This window comes from Schistocerca gregaria, chromosome 6 (assembly GCF_023897955.1).
Source record: "Schistocerca gregaria isolate iqSchGreg1 chromosome 6, iqSchGreg1.2, whole genome shotgun sequence".
Classification (NCBI taxonomy): Eukaryota; Metazoa; Arthropoda; class Insecta; order Orthoptera; family Acrididae; genus Schistocerca; species Schistocerca gregaria.
Window position 1 is genome coordinate 218,358,483 of NC_064925.1, and position 27,491 is coordinate 218,385,973.

Genomic DNA, 27,491 nt, shown 5'->3' on the forward strand with positions numbered 1-27,491 from the left:
GGCAGGCACACGACGGGCGCAAAAGAAATATTCACCAATGTTTTGATTTTTGGGGGCGGAAATGTAGCGAAGGCCAATGTCAGTCTGCTTAAGTCCTATTAATATTTAGAGCGAATTAGGGATGAATATGAAACTTTTCATGTGTATGTACCAAAAGCGCAAGAATGATTACTGACGCACATAGTGAATCATTTTCAGTTGTTACTAAGCAAATCTTGTTCATTTGGATTTTACAACTTCGAATCTGAAGAGCATAAAATATTTCTCTATTTTGGTTTCTTAGACATGTTTCGTCATCTAAACTGTATCTCCTTTGGGTTCAGCTTTACATGGAAGTTTATCACACTCTTAAAAACAAAGTGGCGGATAGGATGAAGCCACCTTCGTTTCGTCATCTATCCCGGTACCAAAACTGTTCTGTTTTGCAAACGGCATATAACGAAAGCTACTAAACAAGTTCTTGTCACACAGCTGCAGCAGTTACGATATTAGTATCGGTAAAAAATGGTTCAAATGGCTCTGAGCACTATGGGACTTAACATCTATGGTCATCAGTCCCCTAGAACTTAGAACTACTTCAACCTAACTAACCTAAGGACATCACAGAACACCCAGTCATCACAAGGCAGAGAAAATCCTGACCCCGCCGGGAATCGAACCCGGGAACCCGGGCGCGGGAAGCGAGAACGCAACCGCACGACCACGAGCTGCGGACTTGGTATCGGTAACAATGCCTTAACCTGTGTCAGTGTCTCGACTGTATCTGAAGAAGTGTATCGATATTGACTTCAGTATTGATAGATAACGGGTTTTTAAGTTTTTCTAGCATGCAAAGGGATTTCTTAAGAATACAGGTTGAAATAAGGGCTTTATGCTAAGTTTCCAGGCGCCAACTCTAGTATAAAATCCATCTGCCATCACTTTTTCGAGGCAGTGGGAACGTAAAATTATTCGTACGTATTGTGAAATCTTGTGTTTGTTATAGGGTGCACACTACTAAATTTTTCGTAGAGTGGTGTGTATCACTTTTGAGTTCAGCTACTTATGCTATTAGGGTCATTGCAAATTTTGACGATATACATCTGAGTAAATTAGCTTACAATGCCTATTTTCATTCTCTGCTTTCGTATGGCATCATATTCTGGGGTAACTCAACATTGAGTAAAAGAGTGTTCATTGCACAAAAGGGTGTAATCAGAATAATTCTAGAGCTCATCCAAAATCAACCTGCAGACACTTATTTAAAGAGCTAGAAATCTTCACTGTAGCCTCACAATATATATATTCACTTATGAAATTTGTTGTTAACAATCCGAACGAATTCAAAAGTAATAGTGTACATAGCTACAACACTAGGAGAAAGGATGATCTTCACTACTCAGAATGGGTAAATTATTCTGGCACAAAAGTTTTTGGTCACTTACCTAATAGCATCAAAAGTCTAACAGGTAGCCATACAGCATTTCAAAGGAAACTAAAAGAATTTCTTAATGGCAACTCCTACTCATTAATTGAATTTTTTGGTATAGTAAGTGGATAATTTCCCAACCCCCACAAAAAATATTGAGTGTCGTGTAATATTTTGTGTAATTTAATATCTTATACAGACACCTTTTATTAACCTGACACGTTCCACATCATTACGAAGTGTCGTATTCATGATCTATGGCACAAGTACTAATCTAATTTAATCTAATCATATAGGATACGGTTTTTCATTAATTCTCACTAAGCTAGTTCAGGCTATTCCTGCCCCTGCCCCCATCCCTTGAACACTTTACAGTAACATGAATTGTTGAATGCCTAGTGTCAATACGTATGTCATATGTATTGAAAAATTAGTACTGATGCTGTATCACATCAGCAATATCGTAATGCTCCTAAACAGATCTGAACACACTGAAAACTGTACTAACTGAACAGGAAGTCCACAAATGTTCAACTCTGACAAAAGGAATTAAATTAAATTGGCATAGACACAGTCCCGGAATAACACACCAGTGACAGAATCGAGAAAAGAGTCCGATAAATAGGCGAGACAAATATGCCACGGAGTACGTTTAGTTAATCCAGAAGTAAGACGTAACTGCAGAGACGCAGCAGGTAGAGTGGCTCACCTACGAGATGCGACAGCGGTTACGAAACAACTTTAATCCGCCGTGCGCCGCCGTCTTCTCGATCAGCGCGCCACCTCTGTACTGGAGTGGCGGAGAGCAGGGGAAGCATAGGCCGCAGCCAAGGGCGGCCGGCAAGGACGACCGCCGCTCGGGACGCCCGCCGTGTGACCAACGCTTGCGTCACTGATAGCCGCACAAACCGCAGGTGCTTGCCCCGCCTACATACTTCGCTTGTTCCTCCTGCTAACGTACGCCACGATGTCTCCAGAGATCTGGTAACTACGTTATAACCAACGTTGTTTTTGTAGTCTTCGTGTCGGTTGTTACTGTTACATCTATAGGGATACTCTGCAAATCACATTCAAGTGCCTGGCAGAGGGTTCATCGAACCACCTTTAAAATTCTCTATTATTCCAATCTCGTATAGCGCGAGAAAGAACGAACACTTGTATCTTTCCGTACGAGCTCTGATTTCCCTTACTTCATCGTGGTGATCGTTCCTCCTCGTGTAGGTCGGTGTCAACAAAATACACTGCTGGCCATTAAAATTGCTACACCAAGAGGAAATGCAGATGGTAAAAGGGTATTTATTGGACAAATATATTATACTAGAACTGACATCTGATTACATTTTCACGCAATTTGGGTGTATAGATCCTGAGAAATCAGTGCCCAGAACAACCACCTCTGGCCGTAATATTGGCCTTGACACGCCTGGGCATTGAGTCAAACAGAGCTTGGATGGCGTGTACAGGTACAGCTGCCCATGCAGCTTCAACACGATACCACAGTTCAGCAAGAGTAATGACTAGCGTATTGTGACGAGCCAGTTGCTCGGCCACCATTGGTTCAAATGGCTCTGAGGACTACGGGACTTAACATCTGTGGTCATCAGTCCCCTAGAACTTAGAACTACTTAAACCTAACTAATCTAAGGACATCACACACATCCATGCCCGAGGCAGGATTCGAACCTGCGACCGTAGCAGTCGCGCGGTTCCAGACTGAAGTGTCTAGAACCGCATGGCCACCGCGGCCGGCTCTGCCACCATTGACCAGATGTTTTCAATTGATGAGAGATCTGGAGAATGTGCTGGCCAGGGCAGCAGTCTAACATTTTCTGTATCCAGAAAGGCCCGTACAGGACCTGCAACATAAGGTGGTGTATTATCCTGCTGAAACGTAGGGTTTCGCATGGATCAAATGAAGGATAGAGACACGGGTCGTAACATGTGATATGTAACGGACACTGTTCAAAATGCCGTCAGTGCGAACAAGAGGTGACCGAGACGTGTAACCAATGGCACCCCATACCATCACGCCGGGTGGTACACCAATATGACGAATACACCCTCCCAATGTTCATCTCGACTGCTAGTGACGCGAGGCCGTTGGGATCAGCACGGCGTTCCGTATTACCCTCCTCAACCCACCGATTCCATACTCTGCTAACACTCATTGGATCTCAACCAACGCGAACAGCAATGTCGCGATACGATAAACCGCAATCGCGATAGGCTACAATCCGACCTTTATCAAAGTCGGAAACGTGATGGTAGGCATTTCTCCTCCATACACGAGACATAACAACGTTTCACCAGGCAACGCCGGTCAACGGCTGTTTGTGTATGAGAAATCGGTTGGAAACTTTCCTCATGTCAGCACGTTGTAGGGGTCGCCACCGGCGTCATCTTGTGTGAATGCTCTGAAAATCTCATTTGCTTATCACAGCATCTTCTCCTTGTCAGTTAAATTTCGCGTCTGTAGCACGTCATCTTCGTGGCGTAGCAATTTTAATGGCCAGCAGCGTATTTTCGCATTCGGAGGAGAAAGTTGGTGATTGGAATTTCGTGAGAAGATTCCATCGCAGCGAAAAACGCCTTTCTTTTTATGATTTCGAGTAGAAATCCTGTATCATTTCTGTGACACACTCCTATATTTCGCGATAATAGAAAACGTGCTGCCTTTCTTTAACTTTTTCGATGTACTCCGTCAGTCCTATCTGGTAAGGATGCCACACCGCTCAGCAGTATTCTAAAAGAGGACGGACAAGCGTTGTGTGGGCAGTCTCCTTAGAAGGTCTGTTACATTTTCTAAGTGTCCTTCCAATAAAACGCAGTCTTTAGTTAGCCTTATCCACAACATTTTCTTTTAGTACATCACAATATTATTGCATCGGCAGTGAGGGCGCTTCTGCCGGCTTGTGAGTCAGAGCCTAATCGGGGCTGCTGAAGGAAGGATGGGATGCAATGCAAACTGCTTTTAGTCTTGGTGTTTAGATATATTTAACCATGTCTGAACAGACATCTGTGACGCTCTTGCAGCTGTACTAAATTTCTGACAATAGCACAGTTGTGGAACAACAGGGCAATAGCACCACATGCGTAAAGATTTGAGCTGGTGCCAATGCCATAGAGACTTGCCCACTTGCGCGAGTTCCACCAGCGCCACGGGCGGCTCTGAGGATGAAGGTATCGACTTCGCCTCGGACGATTACAATCCCCCAATGACCACCGACGACGATCGACAGAAGCCTACTTTTAACACAGAGAGAATATCTCGCCCACTTGTTTATAGATCATCGTTCAGGGCTGACTTACACAGGAAACGTCGTTGAATGGCCTCTTAGAAATGAACAGACAGTAGTTGTAAATGGCCTTTTGCGGTGGTCTAGCGGTTCTGGGCGCTCAGTCCGGAACCGCACGACTGATACGGTCGCATGTTCGAATCCTGCCTTGGGCATGGGTGTGTGTGGTGTCCTTAGGTTAATTAAGTTTAAGTAGTTCTAAGTTCTAGGTGACTCATGACCACAGATGTTAAGTCTCATAGTGCTCAGAGCCATTTGAACCATTTTTTTTTTACATTGCATTTGCTATGTACTGTTAAAGTTTACCTACGATTATTTGCACTTAGCCACTGAGGGCCTTTTTGTGTTATATTAGAAGCAGTGTTGCAGACTTAATTATTCGTCAAATCACGAAGATGATAAACGTATTAATTGATTTGTATGTCAGCGCGACAGAACTTCAATCCTAAGGGGCCGGGTTCCATTTCCGGCTGGCACAGATTTTCTCCGTTCAGGGACTGGGTGTTGTGTTGTGTTGTCTTAATCATCATCATCATTTCATCCCCATCGACAAGCAAGTCGCCGAAGTGGCGTCAAATCGAAAGATTTGCACCCAGTGAACGGTCTACCCGACGGGAGGCCCTAAGCTATGTAATAGTGGCAGGCTGATATTGTCTTAGTGGTGTACTGCAACAGAACCCGTTTCACTAACTCTCAAACTCGGCCTACCTAACAACAGTGGCAACTCTGCCTACCTAGCAGTAGCGACAAGACATTTACTGGCGACGAGGGTTTATAGAAGGTAACATATTCATGCCTAACGCAGCTGATGTCAGAAACATTCCGCAATTACGAATAAATTTCATAAACTGGTCATTAGAGTTCTGAAGTGGATGGTCCATCACACAAGGGGTAGACGCCACATTCATCTGATGTATCCGTTTCACTGGAATCCGTACCAATTTCATCTGCCATGTCAGTTCCTATTATCGTCGCCGTCGTCGTCATGTGCTGGATATTTATTTCCATTCTTATTCTCTACTGCTTCTCCCATTAAATCATATCTGCACCAATATTCATGTTCACCTTTTTTACATGTCCGAAAGCTTTTAACTGATCATGTTGGGTAATCTTAAAGATTCTATGGCTATATGTTTTACGGTAATTAAATTAATAGAAGTAACTTTTCTCTGTATTCTTCTGATCCTTTTTATTCCAGTTTAGCCCTATAGGGTTCAATTCACATTGGGAGCTTCAGAATCTTTTCTTTCTTGTTACCTTAGCGCGCAGAAGAGCTGAAGTCAAACGCGCTCGTGTCATAACTTAAAATCTTAAAATGGTCGATTACCGAATGATTTTGAAGTCGATACTACTCCGAGTCTGGAGTAGAGGGATAGCTGAAAAACGATCACTTCCTCTCTGAGGACGAGGACGTTGCTCAAACAGTTGGAAGTTTTATTTCCTTTGTTCCTTTGTCATATTACTACGACGAATAAAAAGCAAATCACCATCTACAGCTCTGATAATTCTGGTGGTAAACATACGTTAAAACGTAAATGGTTGTAAAATCTGCATTGGTTCAGAAAATGGCGCACTGTCAATGGTTGGCTACAGTAAGCACAATGGTGCTACACACAGCTGTGACGCCCGCTATATTGGAACGTGCCAACACAATCTTTCGAGGTGATCGACGTATCTCGCCACTCGTAAAATGCAACTTACAATAGCAAAGAAAGGGTTTCTGAAAGAGACTTGTCAATATCGCATAAGTCACAAAGGAATTACTGACATTGGCTGCGAGTTTGGCAGTGGTTTGCATAAATGGCAAAATTTGAAAACTTGTGCCAGGCCGGGATTCGACCCCGGATCTCCTGTTAACTGGTCAAATGCTCTGATCACTGCGCTATCCACACGCACGCCTCCCGTCAGGCGCAAATTCTCAACTTTTCCACACGCTGCTAGTGCTCTTGCCCAATAGAATGCTGTCTTCGTAAGGAACAAAGTTACATGAAAGGCAGTCATGCAGGTTGCTGTCCACTAAACATTTGTTTGCTTATGGGGAAGAAGTTTTTTAGGGTTTCAAAGTAAATGGGACAACTTGTATGTTCAGTTGCACTTAGCTGATGGTTATTGGATAAACGTATTTTTTAAGCTGTACTTTCTTGTTTTGTTTGACCTAACAAGCTAAGTACGCCCACCTCTAATGGTTAAAATCGAACATTAATTTTACACTACGGACATATGCCTGTTTCATCAGTCATCACGGTCAATTATCTATAAGACTATATGCAAAAGAGACTATATACAAAAGCAGAAGGTGCTGAAGAAACTATACCATTGAAGACAAAATCTTGACCAGTATATTATCAAGAATATTAAACAAGATATTAAATTGCCAAAACGTTAAACAATTACTTAAAACAGCACAGTTGCGATGTTTTAATGTCTTTCTAGTCATCTAAGTGTAAATCCCGAGTTCCAGTGAAGTGATTAAAACGCAGCGAATTTAAATATCGCACACATGCTGTTTTCGGTGTATTCACCCTGCAGTAATCTAATATAAAAAGCCACAGTGTCAAAGTTTCCGCCGGGCGGAGTGGCCGAGCGGTTCTAGGCGCTACGGTCGCAGGTTCGGATCCTGCCTCGGGCGTGGATGTGTGTGATGTCCTTAGGTTAGTTAGGTTTAAGTAGTTCTAAGTTCTATGGGGCCCGATGACCTCAAGGCTATTTTTTTTTTCAAAGTTCCCAGATCTTTACAATGAGCTGTTCCATTCCCCTGTCTGTTAATCGCTTCACTGAGGCTACACATTTGCACCTCCATAGTGAATGAAGGAAGAATTTACTACAACACTGGAACTTTTATTTTGGGAAAAACGATATAGTACTGCACGTGTTAATACTGTTTCGAGTAAATGTTAAGCTTTTACCCAACTAATGGTTCGGTTACTACTATTGTTACGCGGCTACGTTACTCGTGCTGCAGCCCTCCAACATCGATTGTACACAAATGCAGAGTTTTATAAATGAACAGCCTTGACGGTGTATGAATAGATTCTGAACTGTGTTTAAGGTTCAGTTTTACTCGACTTTGACGTTTCGAGGTCTAGTACTTCCCTTGCAAGTCCATAAAAAGCGAAACAGGTGACTGGCATCATTAGCAAAAACGGGGAAAAAGTATTACGCTAAGAGCCAGCGAAAGAGATAAAACTTCTCACACATACAGTAAGGAAGAGCAAGACGGTCAGCAAAGAGCTAACGGAAACGTCAGTCTTCCATGCCTGCTGTTTGGCTGGTAGCAACTCTCAAGAGCAGGAAATCCCACAGCCTTCTGTTGCGTAACTACTCCGTGGCTCATCGGTGAAGGATATGGGTGAGGGGTAGGATTTTCTCTACAGGGAGAATTATACGAAAAGCTAAGTTCCGTAAGATCGCTGTCGATTTTGTACAAGGGAATAACCGAATGAACTCATTTCTGCGATTACATGCGATGTGTGGTATCCAGTTGTCACCTAGACGATGGTTTACTTGTTTGCTTTTTTTGAAAAATTCAACTGGTCAGACATACGCTTAGCAGTGACAATCCTCGGTCTAATGGTATTGAAAATTTGGTTTCTCTGGCGCTTGCGGAAACAGTAAGAGTGTTATTATATCTTAGCAAATTTAAGGTAAGCTCACTCGCCAATGAGACTGGAACTACGTCAGTTCGCTGACAAAAGCTAGTAATCACGTCGTGAAAGGAGCACACAAATTCCATTATACTTTACGTCGAGCCCGGTCACAAGATTCCGAGAAAAATTTTCCAGTACTTTCATTCGACTCAAATGATCGCGCGCAGACTGATTAGCATTCATCTTATAGGCACTTCGCTGAATATCGTTTTCGTGCTCAGAATATGAATACGCTATTCGCCTCCGCCATATCAGATGTTTCTCAGAAACATCTATTGTCGGAGGCATTGTAACCATGTTTTGCAGAGAATGTCCATAATGTTTTATGGCTGCTTCATTCGCTACCGAAGAGAAAAACAGGCGTCACCATTACTGTTGTGAAATCATAGAAGGGGAAACAATAGACAGTTAGAAAAAGGTTAGTTATTTTTTGATAATGATACGTACATGTGGGAACGTTAATTTCCACATCCTGGGTGGTACGGGTAATAACGAAGCAATATACTGTTTATTTGCCTTTCATTGTTCCACTTCGCTTACAGCAACTATTCATTTTGGAAGCTTTCAAGGGAACAGTACAAAACCAACCGCTGTTCGGATACTAAGATAATTTTGAGCTCCGTTGATAGGACGGAGCCAGACAAGCTTTACCAAGACAAAGGAAGTTCACATTACGAGGTATAGCCGGTGTTATCACTTACAGTCCTTTCTGGGCGTTATCTTTTACAGCTGTTACCTTCCTGCTTATAATCTACTTCGTGGAGGTAACCGAATAAAAATATTAAATGTCAATGACATATCTCTGTTATCCATACATATGTTAAATCCAGTTGACGATACAAATTTGTACACAGCGAAAATAAATAGGAAATGGCTCGCATTGCTTTATGCGGGATGTGGAAGTGGATTTGGTCTGGTTTTGGGACGCTACAACGCGGAATTTCACGTACAGAGCGTTCTCAAACAAGGCAGCAACAGATGCTTCCAATTTTTGCTTCGTGGGGACTAGCTATCTGCCTCATAAATTGAACTTACGAGACGCCATACTGAATTACACCGCTTGCACTTTAAGCCTGTATTTGCCGATTTTTCTGTTACAGCGTAATACTATGAATAGTGCCACTAAATCAGAGTTATTCATCACGATTTTCCGAAACTCATTCACCAAAGAAGATAAAGTAAATACTCCTGAATTCCAATAAAAACCAATTGCCAAGACGAGAAACATAGAAACAGATATCCTCTGTGTCGCAAAGCAGCTTAAATCACTTAATAAAAGCCAGGCTTCCGGTCCAGATTGTATACAAGTCAGGATCCTCTCAGAGTATGCTGATACAAGAGCTCCATATTTAGCAATTATAAGTACACAACCGCTCGCTCACAGAAAGATCCGTACCTAAGGACTGGAAAATTGCTCAAGTCACACCAATACCCATAAAAGGGAAGTAGGAGTAATCCGTTGAATTACGGGCCCATATTACTAACGTCGATTTGCAGTAGGGTTTTGGAACATATACTGTATTTGAACATTACGAAGTACCTCGAAGATAACTATTTATTGGCACAGTCAGCACGGCATCAGAAAATATCGTTCTTGCGAAAAACAACTAGCTCTTTATACTCGTGAAGTAATGAGTGCTGTCGACAGGAAATGACAAATTGGTGCCAAACTTTTAGATTTCCAGAAGGCTTTCGACACCATTCCTAACAAAAAAGTCCTAGAGTAAAACAGAAATAATATCCGGCTTTCCCCAAAGAAGTGTTACAGACCATTTACTGTTCCTAGTCTATATTAACGACATAGGTGACAGTCTCAGTGGCGTCTTAGTTGTTTGCAGATGATGCTATCATTTACAGTCTCGTAAAGTCAGATGACCAAAAAGAATTGCAAAATAATTTAGATAAAATATCTATATGGTGTGAAAAGTGGCAATTGACCCTGAATAAAGAAAGTGTGAAGTTACTGACATGAGTACGAAAATAAATCAGCTAAATTTTGATTACACGACAAGTCACAGCCGGCAGCGGTGGCCGAGCGACTGCTACGGTCGCAGGTTCGAATCCAGTCTCGGGCGTGGATGTGTCAGATGTACTTAGGTTAGTTAGGTTTAAGTAGTTCTAAGTTCCAGGGGACTGATGACCTCATGTTAAGTCCCATAGTGCTCAGAGCCATTTGGACCATTTTCGATAAGAGACACAAATCTAAAGGCTGTAAATTCAACTAAATACTTAGAAATTACAATTACGAATATCCGATATTGGAAAGATCACATAGATAATGTTGTGGGTAGAGCAAACCAAAGACTGCGATTCACTGGCAGAACACTTAGAAGGTGCAACAGGTCTACTAAAGAGACTGCTTTCACAACGCTTGTCCCCGTATTCTGCTGTGCGATGTGAGTCGGCATCAGATGGGACTGACGGATGACATCGAAAAGTACAAAGAAGGGCAATTCGTTTTGTATTATCGCGAAGTAGGGGAGATAGTGCCACAGACGTGATACGTGAATTGGAATGGCAATTATTAAACCAAAGGAGTTTTTCGTTGCGACGGGATTTTCCCATGAAATTTCAAACACCATTTTTCTCCTCCGATTGCGAAAACAATCTTTTGGCACCCACCTACATAAAGAGAAACGATCATCACGATAAAATACGAGAAATCAGGGCTCACACAGAAAAAATTAAGTGCTCGTTTTTCCCGCGCGCCGCTCGAAAATGGAACGGTGGAAAGACAGCTTGAAGGTGGTTTACTGAATCCTCTGCCAAGCACTTTATTGTGAATAGCAGAGTAATCTCAGATGTAGAATGGATGTTTCGGGGCACTGCTGCGTTTAGACTCTTTCGAAGACGCGTCATTTTGGTACAATTTCTTACAATTAAATGTTTGTTAATAATATATCCGTGGTTAACCACCTTCAGGACATCGTAAGCTCATAAGAGGCAAACTGACATGTTAACTGGAGTTAAGTGCCTAGGGACACAGGTCCTTATCCGAAAATTTCTGAGTGTACCTGTTTTCAGGGCAATAAATTTATTTACTTTCACATTTAAAAAAAATTCTTAATAGAGATGTTCTGTAACATTCGACGTTATGTATACACAAGAACGCTCTGTTCAGCAGAGGTAAGGACTTTGCGATCGTGTCTCGAAGTGACACTTCACACGATGATACCTCCGTACTATTCGGGTTTTTAAGGGAGTAGTCATTCTTGAAATTTCGAAGAATGTTTCTTTTTGTTTGTATGTTCTCTCGGATGACTACTTCAGTGGAGTATTCATTCCAAGTTAGCCAGACAGTCCGTTACAGAGTTACAAGTAGACTTGTGAAAAGGTGTTTCCGAAAACCATTGACAATGAAAATAAAATCGTCAGTAGAAGCCGACCTCTGTGAAGATCAGTTTTGATTCCGTAGAAATGTAGGAACACGTGAGGCAATACTGACCCTACGACTTATCTTAGAAGAAAGATTAAGGGAAGGCAAACCTACCTTTCTAGCATTTGTAGACTTCGAGAAAGCTTTTTGACAATGTTGACTGGAATATGCTCTTTCAAATTCTGAAGGTGGCAGGGGTAAAATACAGGGAGCGAAAAGCTATTTACAATCTGTACAGAAACCAGATAGCAGTTATGAGAGTCAAGGGGCATGAAAGGGAAGCAGTGGTTGGGATGGGTGTGAGACAGGGTTGTAGCCTCTTCGAGATGCTGTTGAATCTGTATATTCAGCAAGCAGTGAACGAAACAAAAGAAAAATTCTGAGTAGGTATTAAAATCCCTGGAGAAGAAATAAAAACTTTGAGGTTCGCCGATGACATTGGAATTCTGTCAGAGACAGCAAAAAGACTTGGAAGAGCAGTTGAACGGAATGGATAGTGTCTTGAAAGGAGGATATAAGATGAACATCAACAAAATCAAAACGAGGATAATGGAATGTAGTCGAATTAAATCGGGTGATGCTACGGGAATTAGATTACGAAATGAGAGGCTTAAAGTAGTAAAGGAGTTTTGCTATTTGGGAAGCAAAATAACTGATGGTCGGAATAGAGAGGATATAAAATGTAGACTGGCAATGGCAAGGAAAGTATTTCTGAAGAAAAGAATTTGTTAACATCGAGTAGAGGTGTAAGTGTCTGGAAGTCGTTTCTGAAAGTATTTGTGTGGAGTGTAGCCATGTATGGAAGTGAAACATGGACGATAAATAGTTAGGATAAAAGCTTTCGAAGTGGGGTGCTACAGAAGAATGCTGAAGATTAGATGGGTAGATCATATAACTAATGAGCAGGCATTGAATAGAATTGGGGAGGAGATTGTGGCACAACTTGATTAGAAAGAGGGATCGCTTGGTAGGGTGTGTTCTGAGGCATCAAGGGACCACCAATTTAGTGCTGGAGGGCAGCGTGGAGGGTAAAAATCTTAGAGGGAGACCAAGAGATGAATACACTAAGCAGATTCAGAAGGATGTAGGCTGCAGTAGGTACTGGGAGACGATGAAGCTTGCACAGGATAGAGTAGCATGGAGAGCTGCATCAGGACTGAAGACCACAACAACATATAATTTCAACGATGAACAACACGTAATTTCAACGATGACCTAATAGGCATTTTCGAAATTATGGATGTGCTCGAAATCGAAATCGGACCAGCCTGTTAACACTTTTCGACAGCAGCGGACGAAAAGCGTACCGAGCGAGCAGAGCAGCGCATCGCAGAAGCTGTGAAAGAGGCACCTTGACCACGACGGTGGACGACAACCTTTTGGATCTGAAACAACTGCTGTACGGCCCAGGGATCGCTGCCTCGAGGTGTTGTTAACAAACAGAAAATGTAACTCAAAACTGTAAACTTTTTTCTTGAAGCCGCATTTTTCAAATTAGCAGGGAACATAACTTGAGTACGTTCACAAGATTTTGATCGGCACGAATTCTCCATCAGCGTACTTATGCGTTTTGCAATATCTTTATAAGGCTCGTTTTCGGTGCACGCTTTTGTAAGCAAAGAAAATGACATTTGCTTCAACACGTCTCCCTTTTGATAGAACTTAATATTTTTTCTATTATTCTATGTATGCTAATAGAAAGTATACAGAAAACGACTTATAAAAAAATTATTTTGCTACAGGTCCAATATGAGGGCTTTTATTTGATTTCGAAGATGAATGAACAACTTCTTGGTATTCACTTCAGAACTGTTCCAGAGATTCGACAGGCAGTACACCGCTCCCCGCTCCATTCGCACCATCAACCGAACAGGCTCTTCTAACGGTATTCTACGCCTTCCACATCGGTGGCAACGGGTTCTACAAAACGTTTGACTACTTTACGGACAGTAATAGGTACAAACATTTAACTCTTTTGCATCGGTTGTGAATCAATAGTTGCACCTAATTTCCAACCCTCGTATATGGCTGGGAAAGATGCAACACCGCTACCATTTTGGTAACTGCCAATGTTATTTCTTTTTATTCTTGACTGTAGTTCCCATAGTTGTGGAAACTCACAATACAATGAGAGAAACCCTAATAAAATTATTTTTCACTAAACATGTGGCAAAACATCGACACGAACAACGTTTGTCATTTTCTTAGACTTCCCCTCAATCAGATATTCTCGAAAATACAGAGTGGCGCACGAAATGTGTTACCATTTTGTTTTTGAATATAAACTTTATTGTCAATAAAATCTGAAAGGAACATATACTACAAAGGAGAACCGTCCACGGAGGTTTGTTCTAACTCAGCACATGCTCAATGTGTCCACCATTCCGTTTCCTAACTTCCTTCAAACGAACACTTAAGTTAGTGGTTACCCTACGGCACATGTCTTCCGTAATTTCACTGCAAGCTTAAAGAATAAGTTTTCTGCGCTTCATTGCATCACGTGGACGTTTCGGGAAAAAATTTTCCTTTAGGTACCTCCAAAGAAAAAGTCACATGTGTTGAGGTCTGGACTATTAGGAAGCCCTTTTTGTCCGTCATTGAAGCAACCTGGAAACCTGAGTGAAATAATCCGCATGTCGAAATGCTAGTGTAAAAACTTCAACACAGTGTTTGCAGTATGTGGTCTTGCTCCATCTTGTATGAAGCACTGGCTGAAGGGCAAGGCAGTAGCAAGAAGCTGTGGAATTTAACGGAGCTCAGAAGACTTATTCTTGAACCTTGCAGTGAAATTACGGACAACATGTGCCGTAGGGTAATCACTAACTTAAGTGTTCGTTTGAAGGAAGTTAGGAAACGAAATGGTGGACATATTGAGCATGTGCTCAATATCTCCATGGACGGCTCTTCATTGTAGTGTATGTTCGTTTCAGATTGTATTGACAAAGTTTATATTAAAAAATAAAATGGTAACATTTCGTGCGCCACCCTGTACGTCAAACACGATCTACGCTTGACAAAGACACCACTGTACTCGGCAAACATAGAAAAGTTCGACAAACTGTTTTACGGATACGAGGGCTTTTACGTACTACCTCTTATCCAGGGGGCGCGCGCGCGCGCGCACACACACACATACACACACACACACACAAAGAGTGGGGGAAATTAAGATAAACACATACACTTTATCATACGAAACAATGAAACCTAATGAACTGTAAGCCGTTAAAAAATCAGTAAGAAGCGAAACATGCCTTGGCCGTAGAGGTGCCATAGGTGAGGATAAAATCACGGAAACCGCTCCTTCAAGTCCTAGTCCCATCCACCAAAAGTTTAGCTTACGAATATATTCCTCTAATGACTCCAAAGATATGGTTACCTAGAAAATGGCCTCTAACGTGAGTAATATAGTGCCTACAAGCCATTAGTAACCGCAGCTAATCGATGCTGAAATTTTAGCACATTGGTTTATAGGTTACAGCAATACCTCGGTAAGACGTATCAAGCAACAAAGCTCGCTGACAAATTTGAACAGCCGATCTATCGTAAGCATAAAGAAAAAGGTCTGTATACGTATGTCAGCGGGTTTCCATTTTCAAAATTACTCCAGTGAAGTTGCTCACACTTCCTTACAAAACCATGCAAGAGTGATTTACATGTTTAACATATAATACCTCTTATTTTCATACGTTCTTCTGGTCGACAATAATCTCTCCCATAAAGTGCGAATACAACACACTTGATTATGACTATGCCTATTTTGAGTTCAGCGTAATACTACACTTAACTGTTAGGGTTCTTTCCCTTTTGTGTTAGCAACTCATCTAAGTCCAACAAAAGGTGGCGCTCTTATTTCGCGCACACTCTTAGTATACCTACTGTGCAGTTCGAGAATTAGGCCAAATCTTTCTCCAGAACCCATGAACGGAATTCGAAGCAAGGGAATTCGTCCACATTTGACTTTTTCTCTTCAGGTATGGGCACTGTGTGTGTATTTTAACTCTAAAAATTAATTTTGAAGATTCCACCGCAGAAAAAAGTACTTGTTTTAATAGTCCCAATCCTAATTTGTGTAATTTTCTCAACTTTTATCGAACACGTAATTCGCCGCTGCGTTACCTTTTTTATTTGCTTGTGGCAAATATGTACCACAGCTGATAACGGATAACTCTGTAGTTTCAATGTTAGCGGGGGGGGGGGGGGGGGGGGGGCGCCTCAAGTAGTCACTTCTTAGAGAGCTTCGCTTCGGTCTGATTCCTGTACGTGGGGAGCCTACACTTTCGTGGGCGATATGACAACCTCGCCGTCCCCATTTCCACCCTTTCGAGGTTGCTACCGCTAGCGGGCACAATTACCTCTGGTCACAATGTACGAATGTTTCGAACGGAGTGAGACGCACAAATGCTAATTACTTGACGGCTTCTTTCACATACTTTATCTCGTCAGCATTGCCAAGATACAGGTAATAAAACTGCAAGTTGACAACAGGAAACGACCGCACTTTTTTAGAAAGTTACAGTGCAATACTCGTGACTAGTGTATTACAATTAAATCAGGTGATGCAGAGTTAAAGTTGTTCACCACTTAGAAAGAAAGTACTGAAAGAACAGAGGATAGAACTGTGATGTTACGCTACATCCATCTTGTCGGAACCTCTTCAAGGCGTTCGGTATTTCATAAATCATAATAATTGTATACCCACACCTCCAACACTAGCAGAAAATTCCTATTACACATTACGACGGCTGCCAGAGGCTTAGAAAAGAGTTCAGTTTACCGTCCTACTCCCCCCTCCCCCTTTAAAAAAATCCATTTTGCTTACAAGACAAATTGCATTACATGAAACAAAGAATTTTAACTATAAACAAACACACGAACACGACATCTATACACAATTCACTAAAATTTCCATAGCATATTAAAACGAAAATATGCTAGTGTTCTGCATAAGCAAGGCTCCCAGCAACCACGTAAAATAGAGCTCTTGTATTGTTCAAGGCTTTATCATGATAGACCCCTACCAAGCCGTCGTCCGAACCCTCCCCCCCCCCCCCCCCACCCCCACCCATGTATCACTGGAACTAGTCTGTAGTTTCTTATTGTGATAACATTAAATCCCACTTGTCACCAATAGGTCCTTATATACGTTGAACCATAATGTGGATGGGTGGTCCACACTATGTTTTCCTCCAACCCTTGGCCATTCCCTCGGCATTTGCTTCTTAACTTTGATTACGTTGCCCTACAGAGACCAATTACGAAACGCCTTATGAAGCCAGACGCTCTATCTTTTATGTACAGCTTGTTTCATGACAAGATAATACTTCCCATTGGTGCTGCCAATGGCGGAAGAATAAGTCTTTGATATCCCGATTCGCTTGTTTCCAGTTGATGCTCTAGCGAGTGCACAAAACTGTCGAAATGCAGTAGCTACTGTGAGTTTACCATTTCTTCCATGGCCACTTGGGGAACAACGAGTTCCTGAATAAATGACAGATTTCAAAAATCAACATTTCTAATTCCACTTCAGTTCTCCTAGAATAAAAGATACATAACATGAGAGTCGTTTGACTCTAGCCCCAGCAATAGCTTAGAAATACGTAAAATAAATAGTTTATATCATGATGTGTTCAATAATATTGCAACAGGTGCTCAATTTGTAATTTATTTCGTCAACCTACATGTGTAATACGATAACAAGATGGGCACAAGACATGTAAATATATGACATCACATAGATCGACAAATCTAGTCAAATCCAAACCAGCTGTATTTCGACCGCCATCTTGTCCAGTGCACTACAGAACTGTTTGTGATCGTGTTTCCAAGTTACTGCTACGTTAGTGGCAATTTGTGAACAGTGACCAAAAGAGCCACGGAAATGGAAACACCTCAAGCATCACAACGAGACTGCCACGCCAGAAGAACATAGATGACCACAGCATTTACGAAAAGACTATGTAACATCAGTATGACCTTATTGTAAAGTTGTTTTTGTAATGCCATTTAGCCTGATGGTGAGGTATAACCCTCGAAAAATATTGCTAAATAAATAAGTAATAGAATAGTTGACAAAGTTTGTGACTGGTAGCGGTAAATAAAAAACTTATTGAGACAGTAACTGTCAAAAAATAGACAAAATGGCTTCAAAAGGGAAATTTTACCAGCACTGTGGGAGGGAGTCCCTGCTTATTGCCATCTACATTGCTGCTCTATTAGCATCAGCCTATGAACTTGACGAGAGTACACTCCTTTCAACCACTAAATCTATCGCGCTAAGGGTATTCTCACCGTAGGCAGGGTGCAGGGGACCCACCGCAACACGCCTAGCAGGTATGACGACAGCGATGCCGGTTTTAACGCAGAGCGCTTCCCCACCGCTGCATTTCTTGTGTCTCCCCGCCAGCCAGGGCTACAACAAAACAACCTCGGCCGTACCGACCGGTTCCAGCGCTACCCTACACCCTTTGCAGCAACAAAGAAAACCAATGTTCCACAGCCGCCAGAGTATGAGTCCTGAAATGTGGAATTTTGTGTTTCCTTAACACCTCTTAAATCGATAATACCAGAACTAAACGAGGTTCTCCGGCAATGTTTCAATACTGCGGCATTTTTGTTAAGCGGCTTGTTCTGGGTGGCACTCACCGGTCGGCAGACGCTCTCGCCAGAGGTTGCCCGATAACATCTACCAACAGCTCTTGTCACAGTGCGTCGTATCTCCGTCGGCTTTCGGCGGTATAGTGAGGTTACAATCCATTCTAACGTGGCGAACGCTCTACACACTATCCTCAGTTGTTGGAATAATCAGACAAGTTTTACTTATATTACGAGGGCTATTCGGAAAATAGGGAACGATAGGTCACGAAATGGAAGCCACAGTGAAAATAAAAAACTTAATTGCAAAAGTCAGCTGCACCTTCCAGCTACTCCTCTATACAGTCGCCGCTCCGACTTCAAGATGCCCGTCGTCGCGTTGCACCAACTTCCCAATACTCTCGTCGTAGAAGGCAGCGTCCTGTGCTTTCCGACAATTTTCTAAGCTGGACTGCAGCTCGTTGTTTGTGCCAAAATGTTGTATTCATAGCCAACACTCCATCGGAGCGGAGACGAAACTCAGAGGAAGCCAAGTCGGAAACTCTTCAGGAGCGTCTGCATTCCCCTGCAATGTGTAGCTGAGAACTATAATGATGAAGGTACTGCATGGCAGTACCGTTATGTGGGGTTGCATATCACTCTAAATCTCTCGGCAGGCACCCATACTTGACGGAAGACCATCTCTATGCGCTCTACGTGCGCTCACCCCACGTCGGAATGAGACGTGACGCTATCTACGGTCATACAAAAGGCACTGTCCACACACATCTGTACAAATCTCCATCTGATTTATCACTGTGGTTTCCATTTCGTGACCGATCAGTCTTTACTCCCCGAATAGCCCTCTCAGTATGAGAGAATGAGAGAAACGTTTTATTACATACGACGATGATTCGAGGTAACACTGCAAAGCAAGATTACATACACACTGCACAACATCAGATAAATTCAGCAACACAGACATACGTTAATTAACCTTTGCTCGAAAATGGTTCAAATCGCTCTAAGCACTATGGGACTTAACATCTGAGGTCATCAGTCTCCTAGACTTTGAATTACTTAACTCTAACCTAAGGATATCGCACACTTAAATGCCCGAGGCAGGATTCGAACCTGCGACCGTAGCAGCATCGCGGTTCCGGACTGAAGCGCCTAGAACCGCTCGGCCACAACGGCCGGCTAACCTTCATTGACCGTCATTAAGTGTGTGTCAAAGACAAATTTTCGAATAACTCACGCTGATCACCTGAAGCACTGAAACGTGGAAACACACATACCACATTTGCAAAACCACCTAATTGCATAAAAATATCAGTAAGTAGTAACAGCAATTTGCGCAGAGCTAATTCCCACCTTCCACAGCCCAAAAAAGAATCACTAGAGTAATTTCAAGCATCAAAATTGACAAGCCATGTTTCTCAAATTAACACAAAATTTCCGACAGTTTGTACCTGCTTGAAATGCTGAATTTTGAGTATAGGTGTGAAGGTGAAACGCCTATACAGCCACAGAACATGAATAACAGAGGGGTAACGTTCAGTTTATTATTGATATTGTTGTTCGGAAGTTATGGTTTCTATAAAACAACAATTTCAGACCACAGATTCTGAGACATATCCATCATATATTTAGCATATTTCTCATCCTCAAGATGCCACAAACACCTTTCGTGTACCCATATCAAGGGGAGATGAGCTTGGCTGCAATGAGATAGAGTACTAAGTTAGAAAGGCCGACCGTCTTCGGCCGATGGAACGCCTCAATGTCTGTACCGCTGTGACTGCACCCTAAAAAAACAAAGTCACGCATCTCATACTATCACCGATACATAATATATGGTCTTCTACGAGCGGGAAACTGGTCGCAAGCAGCTCTCTATGCTTGTCTATTCTGTACTGGTCTTAATCTCTTATAAGTACTGCAACCTACATCCACTTTAACCTACTTACTCGTCTACCTCGCCTTCCGATTTCTCTACCCCTCTCCCTCTCTACATCCCCCCGCGCCCCAAACACACTTAACTATTTTAACTATTACTAGATGCCTCAGGAAATCTATCATCAGCCTGCCCCTTCTCTTACTCAAGTCGTGGCATAAATTTATTTTTTCTTCAACATGTATTACCACCTCTTCATCGACCAATTTAATCTTCAGTGTTCCTCTGTTACGCCACCTTTTCAAAAATTTATATTTTTCTTCTTGTCTGTACTGTTTATTCTCCGTGATGCACTTCCATACAAATTAGGGCTAATTTACAAATTAATGGTTCCGGGAAAGATTGTATAAAAAAATTATATTCGATAACAAAAAGCACTTCCTGCGATTGCTAGTCCGCATTTTATATCTTATTTGTGGCATCGTCAGTTACTTTGCGCTCCTCCCTCCCTCCTCCCCCCTTCCAACAGAATAGCTGAACTGTTACGTTTAGGATCATTTCAAATGTTACTGCCTGAGCGTCACCAGATCTGACTACAACCCATTGTTTTATTTTTAATGCTATTCATCTTATTACCTCTTTCACGACACTATCAATTCCGTTGACCTGATATTCCAATTACTTTGCAGCTTCTGACAAGCACAATATCACTATCAATACTCATGTTTCCATGTCTTCTCCCTGAATTTCACTCCCCTTTCCATGCTTCTCCTTAGTTTCCTTACTGCCTGCTCATAGTATACAGAATGACTAACACTGAGGATAAGACCACAAACTTTTTCACTCCCTTTTAAACTAGGTTACTGCGCCACCCTAAATAGGAATAAAGAGTAAAGCAATGTAACTAATGATCTATTACATTCGGAGTTGCCGTGTTGTGCAGTTGAGTCTGGTTCGTTAGGTACCATCTTTTCGATCATTTCAGAGTGATTACAGTATAACAAGACTACTATGTAGTCATGTCTTGGGTGCCTCTGTATAATGAATTCGATAGTTCGAAAGAGGAAACGTGATCCGAGACCCAAACGTCTGGCAACAGCGGAGATGATGCTGAGAGAGAGAGAGAGAGAGAGAGACTGGTGTAGAAGACTCAAATACTTTGTACAGATCGACAAGAGCCAATTACCGATTTGACTGCAGCGTATACAATTGTTTATGGGCACACTGGTATCGCTCAGTATTGTGACAGAGGAAACTAACAGATGACAAGAGTATGAATCAATTCCAAATCGTGACTACATACAACTAAAGCAGCAGCAATGTTCCGTTACATGATGGGACGTTTAACATCCTTACTTCGATGTATTGAATGGGATTCCGCAAAAAACTTAAATACTTCCTGCAAGTTGTCGCAAAAATTAAAAAATTCGCCTCTACGAGGTTTTTTTACGCCTAATTGTCTAACAAATGCAAAATTTGATCGGCTAAAGCATTAGTTGACTTTGGTAAGGAGAAGACTGACTATACGCAAGAGCACCATAAATGTAAGTGCCTCAAATTCAACCTATGTATACTGCGTCGGTTAGACACTTCCGCCGAGCAATGTCGGCGACTTGTGGTTAGCATTGCTGCCTCTTGATTAGCGGCTCCCGGGTTCGATTCTTGGCAGGGTGAAATATTTCATGCGCTCGGCGGCCGGGTGTTTAAGAGCGACACACCACCACCACCACCACCACCACCACCACCACCACGTCGCCGAAGTGGTATCAAATGAAAAGACTTGCTCTTGACTAAACGACCGAACTATCGCAGTGTGGTCACCCAACCAACACCACTATACGACCACTTCATTTTTCAACAAGCGTTTTTCCTTCGTCGGGAGAACACATCTTGTTAGATAAGGTGCGCTTCCTTGTGTTAGAGTCTGCACACTGAAGGTCAAGAGTCTAACTTCCCGGAATGTTTCCATCTCTGCCCCGTTACGGAAGGGCTGCGACTACTGTTTTCTTCTAGATTTCCGAGATCTGTCTGTTCCTCTACGCTGTCCATAAATTCCAGTGTTGCGTCACCATACCACAACTCTAATAACCGTTCCAAATAACCCCACTTGAAAAATCCATTTGCAGGTTGCAGGGGACCGGCTGGAAGGAGGCCAGAGTTCTTTAACAGCCTATCCTGCACACTCAGATAATGCGTGAAGTGGAGCACGAAGAGAACTAGTCTGTCATAAACCAGAACCTAACCTTAAGTATTCGCGATATAGCAATATCTAAAGACCCTGAACTGTCTTCCAATGTCTTGCCTAGCTTCTTGTGTAACAATGGCATGGCGTTGGTAAAATTCACCAACTGGTGAATCTGACATTCAAAATATTACACAGCTAGAATTGATACGCTTGCTATTCACAATACATATAACTGGTTCCTGATCTGCAGGCATGGAAGGCCAACGCTATCCACGGTACGACGACCCTGAGAATGACCTTGCAGCGATAAGAGCTTCACTCCTCATTGGCTGATCTGCACCGGAGAAGTGCACCGCCAATCATAACTGGCTTAAGGTGGGCAAAGCGCTAACCTGCTTAGCCGTCGCTGACAGGCACCGTGTTAAGTAAGTGCCTCCTCCACGATGTACGAACTCTAGTGCCCCTTACTAGCTCTTCTGCGCAATAGCACAATTGCTTGAAGGAGTGAAAAAGCTGCAACATTACGCGTTTTAAAGCTAGCTCATACAGCAAACCGTGTTCCTTATTAACAAATTAAGCTTTATCTCTAATAAAGATCTAGCGAAGGCGATCCGAGAATAAGCATACCGTACAACACTTAGCAATTTGAGGAAGACTTTAGTGTCTAAATCTCGCACCAAGCTTCTACTTTCTTCGTAGCAGCGAAATCTGATCAAGCTAAGACGTTGATTCGTTCGTTCGCGGTCTCGCGGTCTCTCTCTCTCTCTCTCTCTCTCTCTCTCTCTCTCATTGCCCGTGCCCTAACGGTCTCCTTCCCTCTGGCGTTGTCCCAGAAACACTTCGCAGCCAGAAGCCCTGAGCCGATAAGCTTTCACCGACAGCAAAGATGTCCAAGACACAAAGTATACGTGGGACGGCTTTCGCACACGACCATTGTACTGCACTACTAAGATGAGACGTTAGTACTTAAGTGAAACAGTGCCGTACAAAGAAATCTCGTAAATATTTTTGTTGGATGATTTTGTATAATTTTCGTGCAGCCCTAACTCAACAACAGTGCTTCGAATCGCTTCCTTCAGTTAATAGTATTCAGTATCCCTCAGGAAAGATTGTTTACAGTTGTTGCTGTGGTCCTCAGTCCGAAGACTTGTTTGCTGCAGTGCCAGCCTCTTCGTGTCCGAATAGATTGCCAGTTGTTTTTCCTCAGGACGACCGCGTTCTGAGTAGCCCTAGGCCGGAGATTCGAATAGGGCGCTATTTTACCGCTGGAATAATTTACCCAAGATGATGCCATCATTAACCACACAGTAGAGCTACGTGCCCTCGGGAAAAAAACGGCTGTTTGTATCAGCTATTCGTAGTAAGAGCACATTAAGGCAATTGTTGGATGACGTTACAAAGCCACATCATTTAATCACCCAGACTGTTGCCCCGCACTAATGGAAAGGCTACTGTCCCTCTTCAAGAACCACAACTCTAAACATACACCACTCCGTTGTGGCTGCACATACGGTACCGCTATCTATCACTGAGGCACGCAAACCACACCCCTAAGGCAAGGTCGATGTTGCAGGGTTGGGGGGGGGGGGGGGGGGGAGGGGGAGAGAGAGCTTACTTCGTGGAATTTCGTCGTTGTGCTTTCAACAGCAATGAGTTCCGTGAAGGTCGGACAAAATCGCTTTTTGTTTTTCCAAATAACTGCGATAATTGCGGAGAATCACTATGTGTCAAATGGTAAGACACAGCTCTAGTTATAGCTGACACTACAGTATATTCGGTATCACCCGAACGTTTAACTGAGAGAATTGGATTCCAAATACTTTTTGATAATAAATAGGATCTTGTCAATTGGCTTATGGAAATGAATTAAAAAATTCACGCAGTGAAATGCAAAACACGCACAGAATATCACAACAAGGGCCAAAGCTCTTGAGATATTCATACGAGCGGGTTACTAAGCAGTAGTCGATTTTTTGGGTGTTTAAAGATAAACAGCAACCAAACAAAAGGGGGTATACTACTGAGTCTAAATTTACGTTTATTTGGTACTGAGGCTACTACTTTGAGTGCATGAAACCTCTTCTGAGTATAAATAACGTGTAACCGATGTGTTTTTACACGTTTATACCTATTGAAATAACATGAGCATAAATAACGAGTTCAGGGAGTGTCTGTGGTCGAGATGCCCGTAACGGCTGGCGCTAACAAAACACTGAGCTATGCATTTAATATTGTATAAAGTGACACTAAGAAAATTTGTAACCCTATCTACTTAAGTAATTCATCTCTAACGGATGATTAATTGGAAGAAGTCAGTTGCCTCTGTAGTAAGTAGAAATCCTGAAACTGACTTTAAATCTGGAAACAGAAATTATGTCTGGATCGACGTGGTCCCATAGATTCTCGATTGGGTTTAAATCCAGGGAGCCTGGGTACGGTAAACTCAACCTGGTGCTCTTCAATTTGCACACGTACATCGCAAGCTGTGTGACGCGTTGCATTGTCCTCCTGGTATTTGCTTTCAGACTTTTCACGTTGGAGCACAAAACGCAAATCATCAGAAAAAAAAAATCATTTGTCGCCACTCAGTGGACGTCCAGTTACAGCAAATTCCAGCCTCCTCCGTCAATGAACAGCAGTGAACGTGAGTGCATGAACCATGAGCCTTCTGCAATGGCCCATATGTAGCAATCTACACTCCTGGAAATGGAAAAAAGAACACATTCACACCGGTGTGTCAGACCCACCATACTTGCTCCGGACACTGCGAGAGGGCTGTACAAGCAATGATCACACGCACGGCACAGTGGACACACCAGGAACCGCGGTGTTGGCCGTCGAATGGCGCTAGCTGCGCAGCATTTGTGCACCGCCGCCGTCAGTGTCAGCCAGTTTGCCGTGGCATACGGAGCTCCATCGCAGTCTTTAACACTGGAAGCATGCCGCGACAGCGTGGCGTGAACCGTATGTGCAGTTGACGGACTTTGAGCGAGAGCGTATAGTGGGCATGCGGGAGGCCGCGTGGACGTACCGCCGAATTGCTCAACACGTGGGGCGTGAGGTCTCCACAGTACATCGATGTTGTCGCCAGTGGTCGGCAGAAGGTGCACGTGCCCGTCGACCTGGGACAGGACCGCAGCGACGCAAGTATGCACGCCAAGACCGTAGGATCCTACGCAGTGCCGTAGGGGACCGCACCGCCACTTCCCAACAAATTAGGGACACTGTTGCTCCTGGGGTATCGGCGAGGACCATTCGCAACCGTCTCCATGAAGCTGGGCTACGGTCCCGCACACCGTTAGGCCGTCTTCCGCTCACGCCCCAACATCGTGCAGCCCACCTCCGGTGGTGTCGCGACAGGCGTGAATGGAGGGACGAATGGAGACGTGTCGTCTTCACCGATGAGAGTCGCTTCTGCCTTGGTGCCAATGATGGTCGTATGCGTGTTTGTCGCCGTGTAGGTGAGCGCCACAATCAGGACTGCATACGACCGAGGCACACAGGGCCAACACATGGCATCATGGTGTGGGGAGCGATCTCCTACACTGGCCGTACACCTCTGGTGATCGTCAAGGGGACACTGACTAGTGCACGGTACATCCAAACCGTCATCGAACCCATCGTTCTACCATTCGTAGACCGGCAAGGGAACTTGCTGTTCCAACAGGACAATGCACGCCCGCATGTATCCCGTGCCACCCAATGTGCTCTAGAAGGTGTAAGTCAACTACCCTGGCCAGCAAGATCTCCGGATCTGTCCCCCATTGAGCATGTTTGGGACTGGATGAAGCGTCGTCTAACGAGGTCTGCACGTCCAGCACGAACGCTGGTCCAACTGAGGCGCCAGGTGGAAATGGCATGGCAAGCCGTTCCACAGGACTATATCCAGCATCTCTACGATCGTCTCCATGGGAGAATAGCAGCCTGCATTGCTGCGAAAGGTGGATATACACTGTACTAGTGCCGACATTGTGCAAGCTCTGTTGCCTGTGTCTATGTGCCTGTGGTTCTGTCAGTGTGATCATGTGATGTATCTGACCCCAGGAATGTGTCAATAAAGTTTCCCCTTCCTGGGACAATGAATTCACGGTATTCGTATTTCCATTTCCAGGAGTGTACAATGAACGGTCGTTGAGGAGACAATGTTGGTAGCCCCATGGTTCACCCGACCAATAAGTTACTTAACAGTTTCCGCTCTATTCGAACGTAGGTAATACCGCAGAAATTCTCCCTGCAATTACAGCCCGTGGTACACCACAGCTGTGTCCGCTACCAGTAGCTGAGTGGACGCCGGCAGGGTAACTCGGCGTGTTCGGTCAGAGAGTTAGCTGCTCTCTGTCAGAAAAAAAACCGAGTTAATGGATCACCGACGAACTGAAACGGGGGTCTTGGGACGTCCGCCTCGAGCATATGCAACGAAAGAAAACGAACAAAATAAGATTACCAAAAAAAGTTGTCAGCGCGACAGAATTTCAATCCTAAGGGCCCGGGTTCGATTCCCGGCTGGGTCTCCGATCAGGGAGTGGGTGCGTGTTATCATCATCATCATCATTTCATCCCTATCGATGCGCAAGTCGCCGAAGTGGCGTCAAATCGAGAAAGACTTGCACCCAGCGAACGGTCTACCCGACGGGAGGCCCTAGTCACACGACATTTATTTATTTACCACAGCTGTCTCGGCGTCGGTTTCTGATACCATGAATTCGCCATGTACGGTAAACTTCCATCACAGCAGCACGCGAACAGTCTAAAAATAGCCACTTCGGAAATGCTTCCGTCTATGTTCCGAAAGCCAATGATAACGCCCTATTGAACGTCAGATAAATCGTTCAGTTTCTGCATTACAACCAGGACTGCACTGTTTTCCGCGTCTTCCCGACACGCTTTACATACCTTCAATGCTAGTACTGCCACCTGCTGTCAGAGTAGTTATTGCACGTTGACGTCTAACATAGGTGGTGTTCACGTTAATGTGATTGGACCATGTAGTTATGGTCACATACTACGAAGTATTGTTATATTTCCGCCACTGTAAGTAGTAAAGGAGTTTTCCTATTTGGGGAGCAAAATAACTGATGGTGGTCGAAGTAGAGAGGATATAAAATGTAG

The 27,491-nt window shown here is 43.4% G+C and overlaps 1 protein-coding gene across 3 annotated transcripts in view; it reads right to left on the bottom strand.

The window, feature by feature from the left end:
- Positions 1-27,491, bottom strand: part of LOC126277901 (influenza virus NS1A-binding protein homolog) — a 219,701-nt gene that overhangs the window by 74,621 nt on the left and 117,589 nt on the right. The window contains exon 1 of one of the 3 annotated variants that reach the window (XM_049977458.1): positions 2,118-2,191. The exons of the other annotated variants lie outside the window; for them this stretch is intronic. The gene's annotated coding sequence lies outside the window, so the exon portion shown is untranslated. Of the gene's footprint in view, positions 1-2,117; positions 2,192-27,491 lie in introns of those variants that run through there. 3 annotated transcript variants of the gene reach the window in all.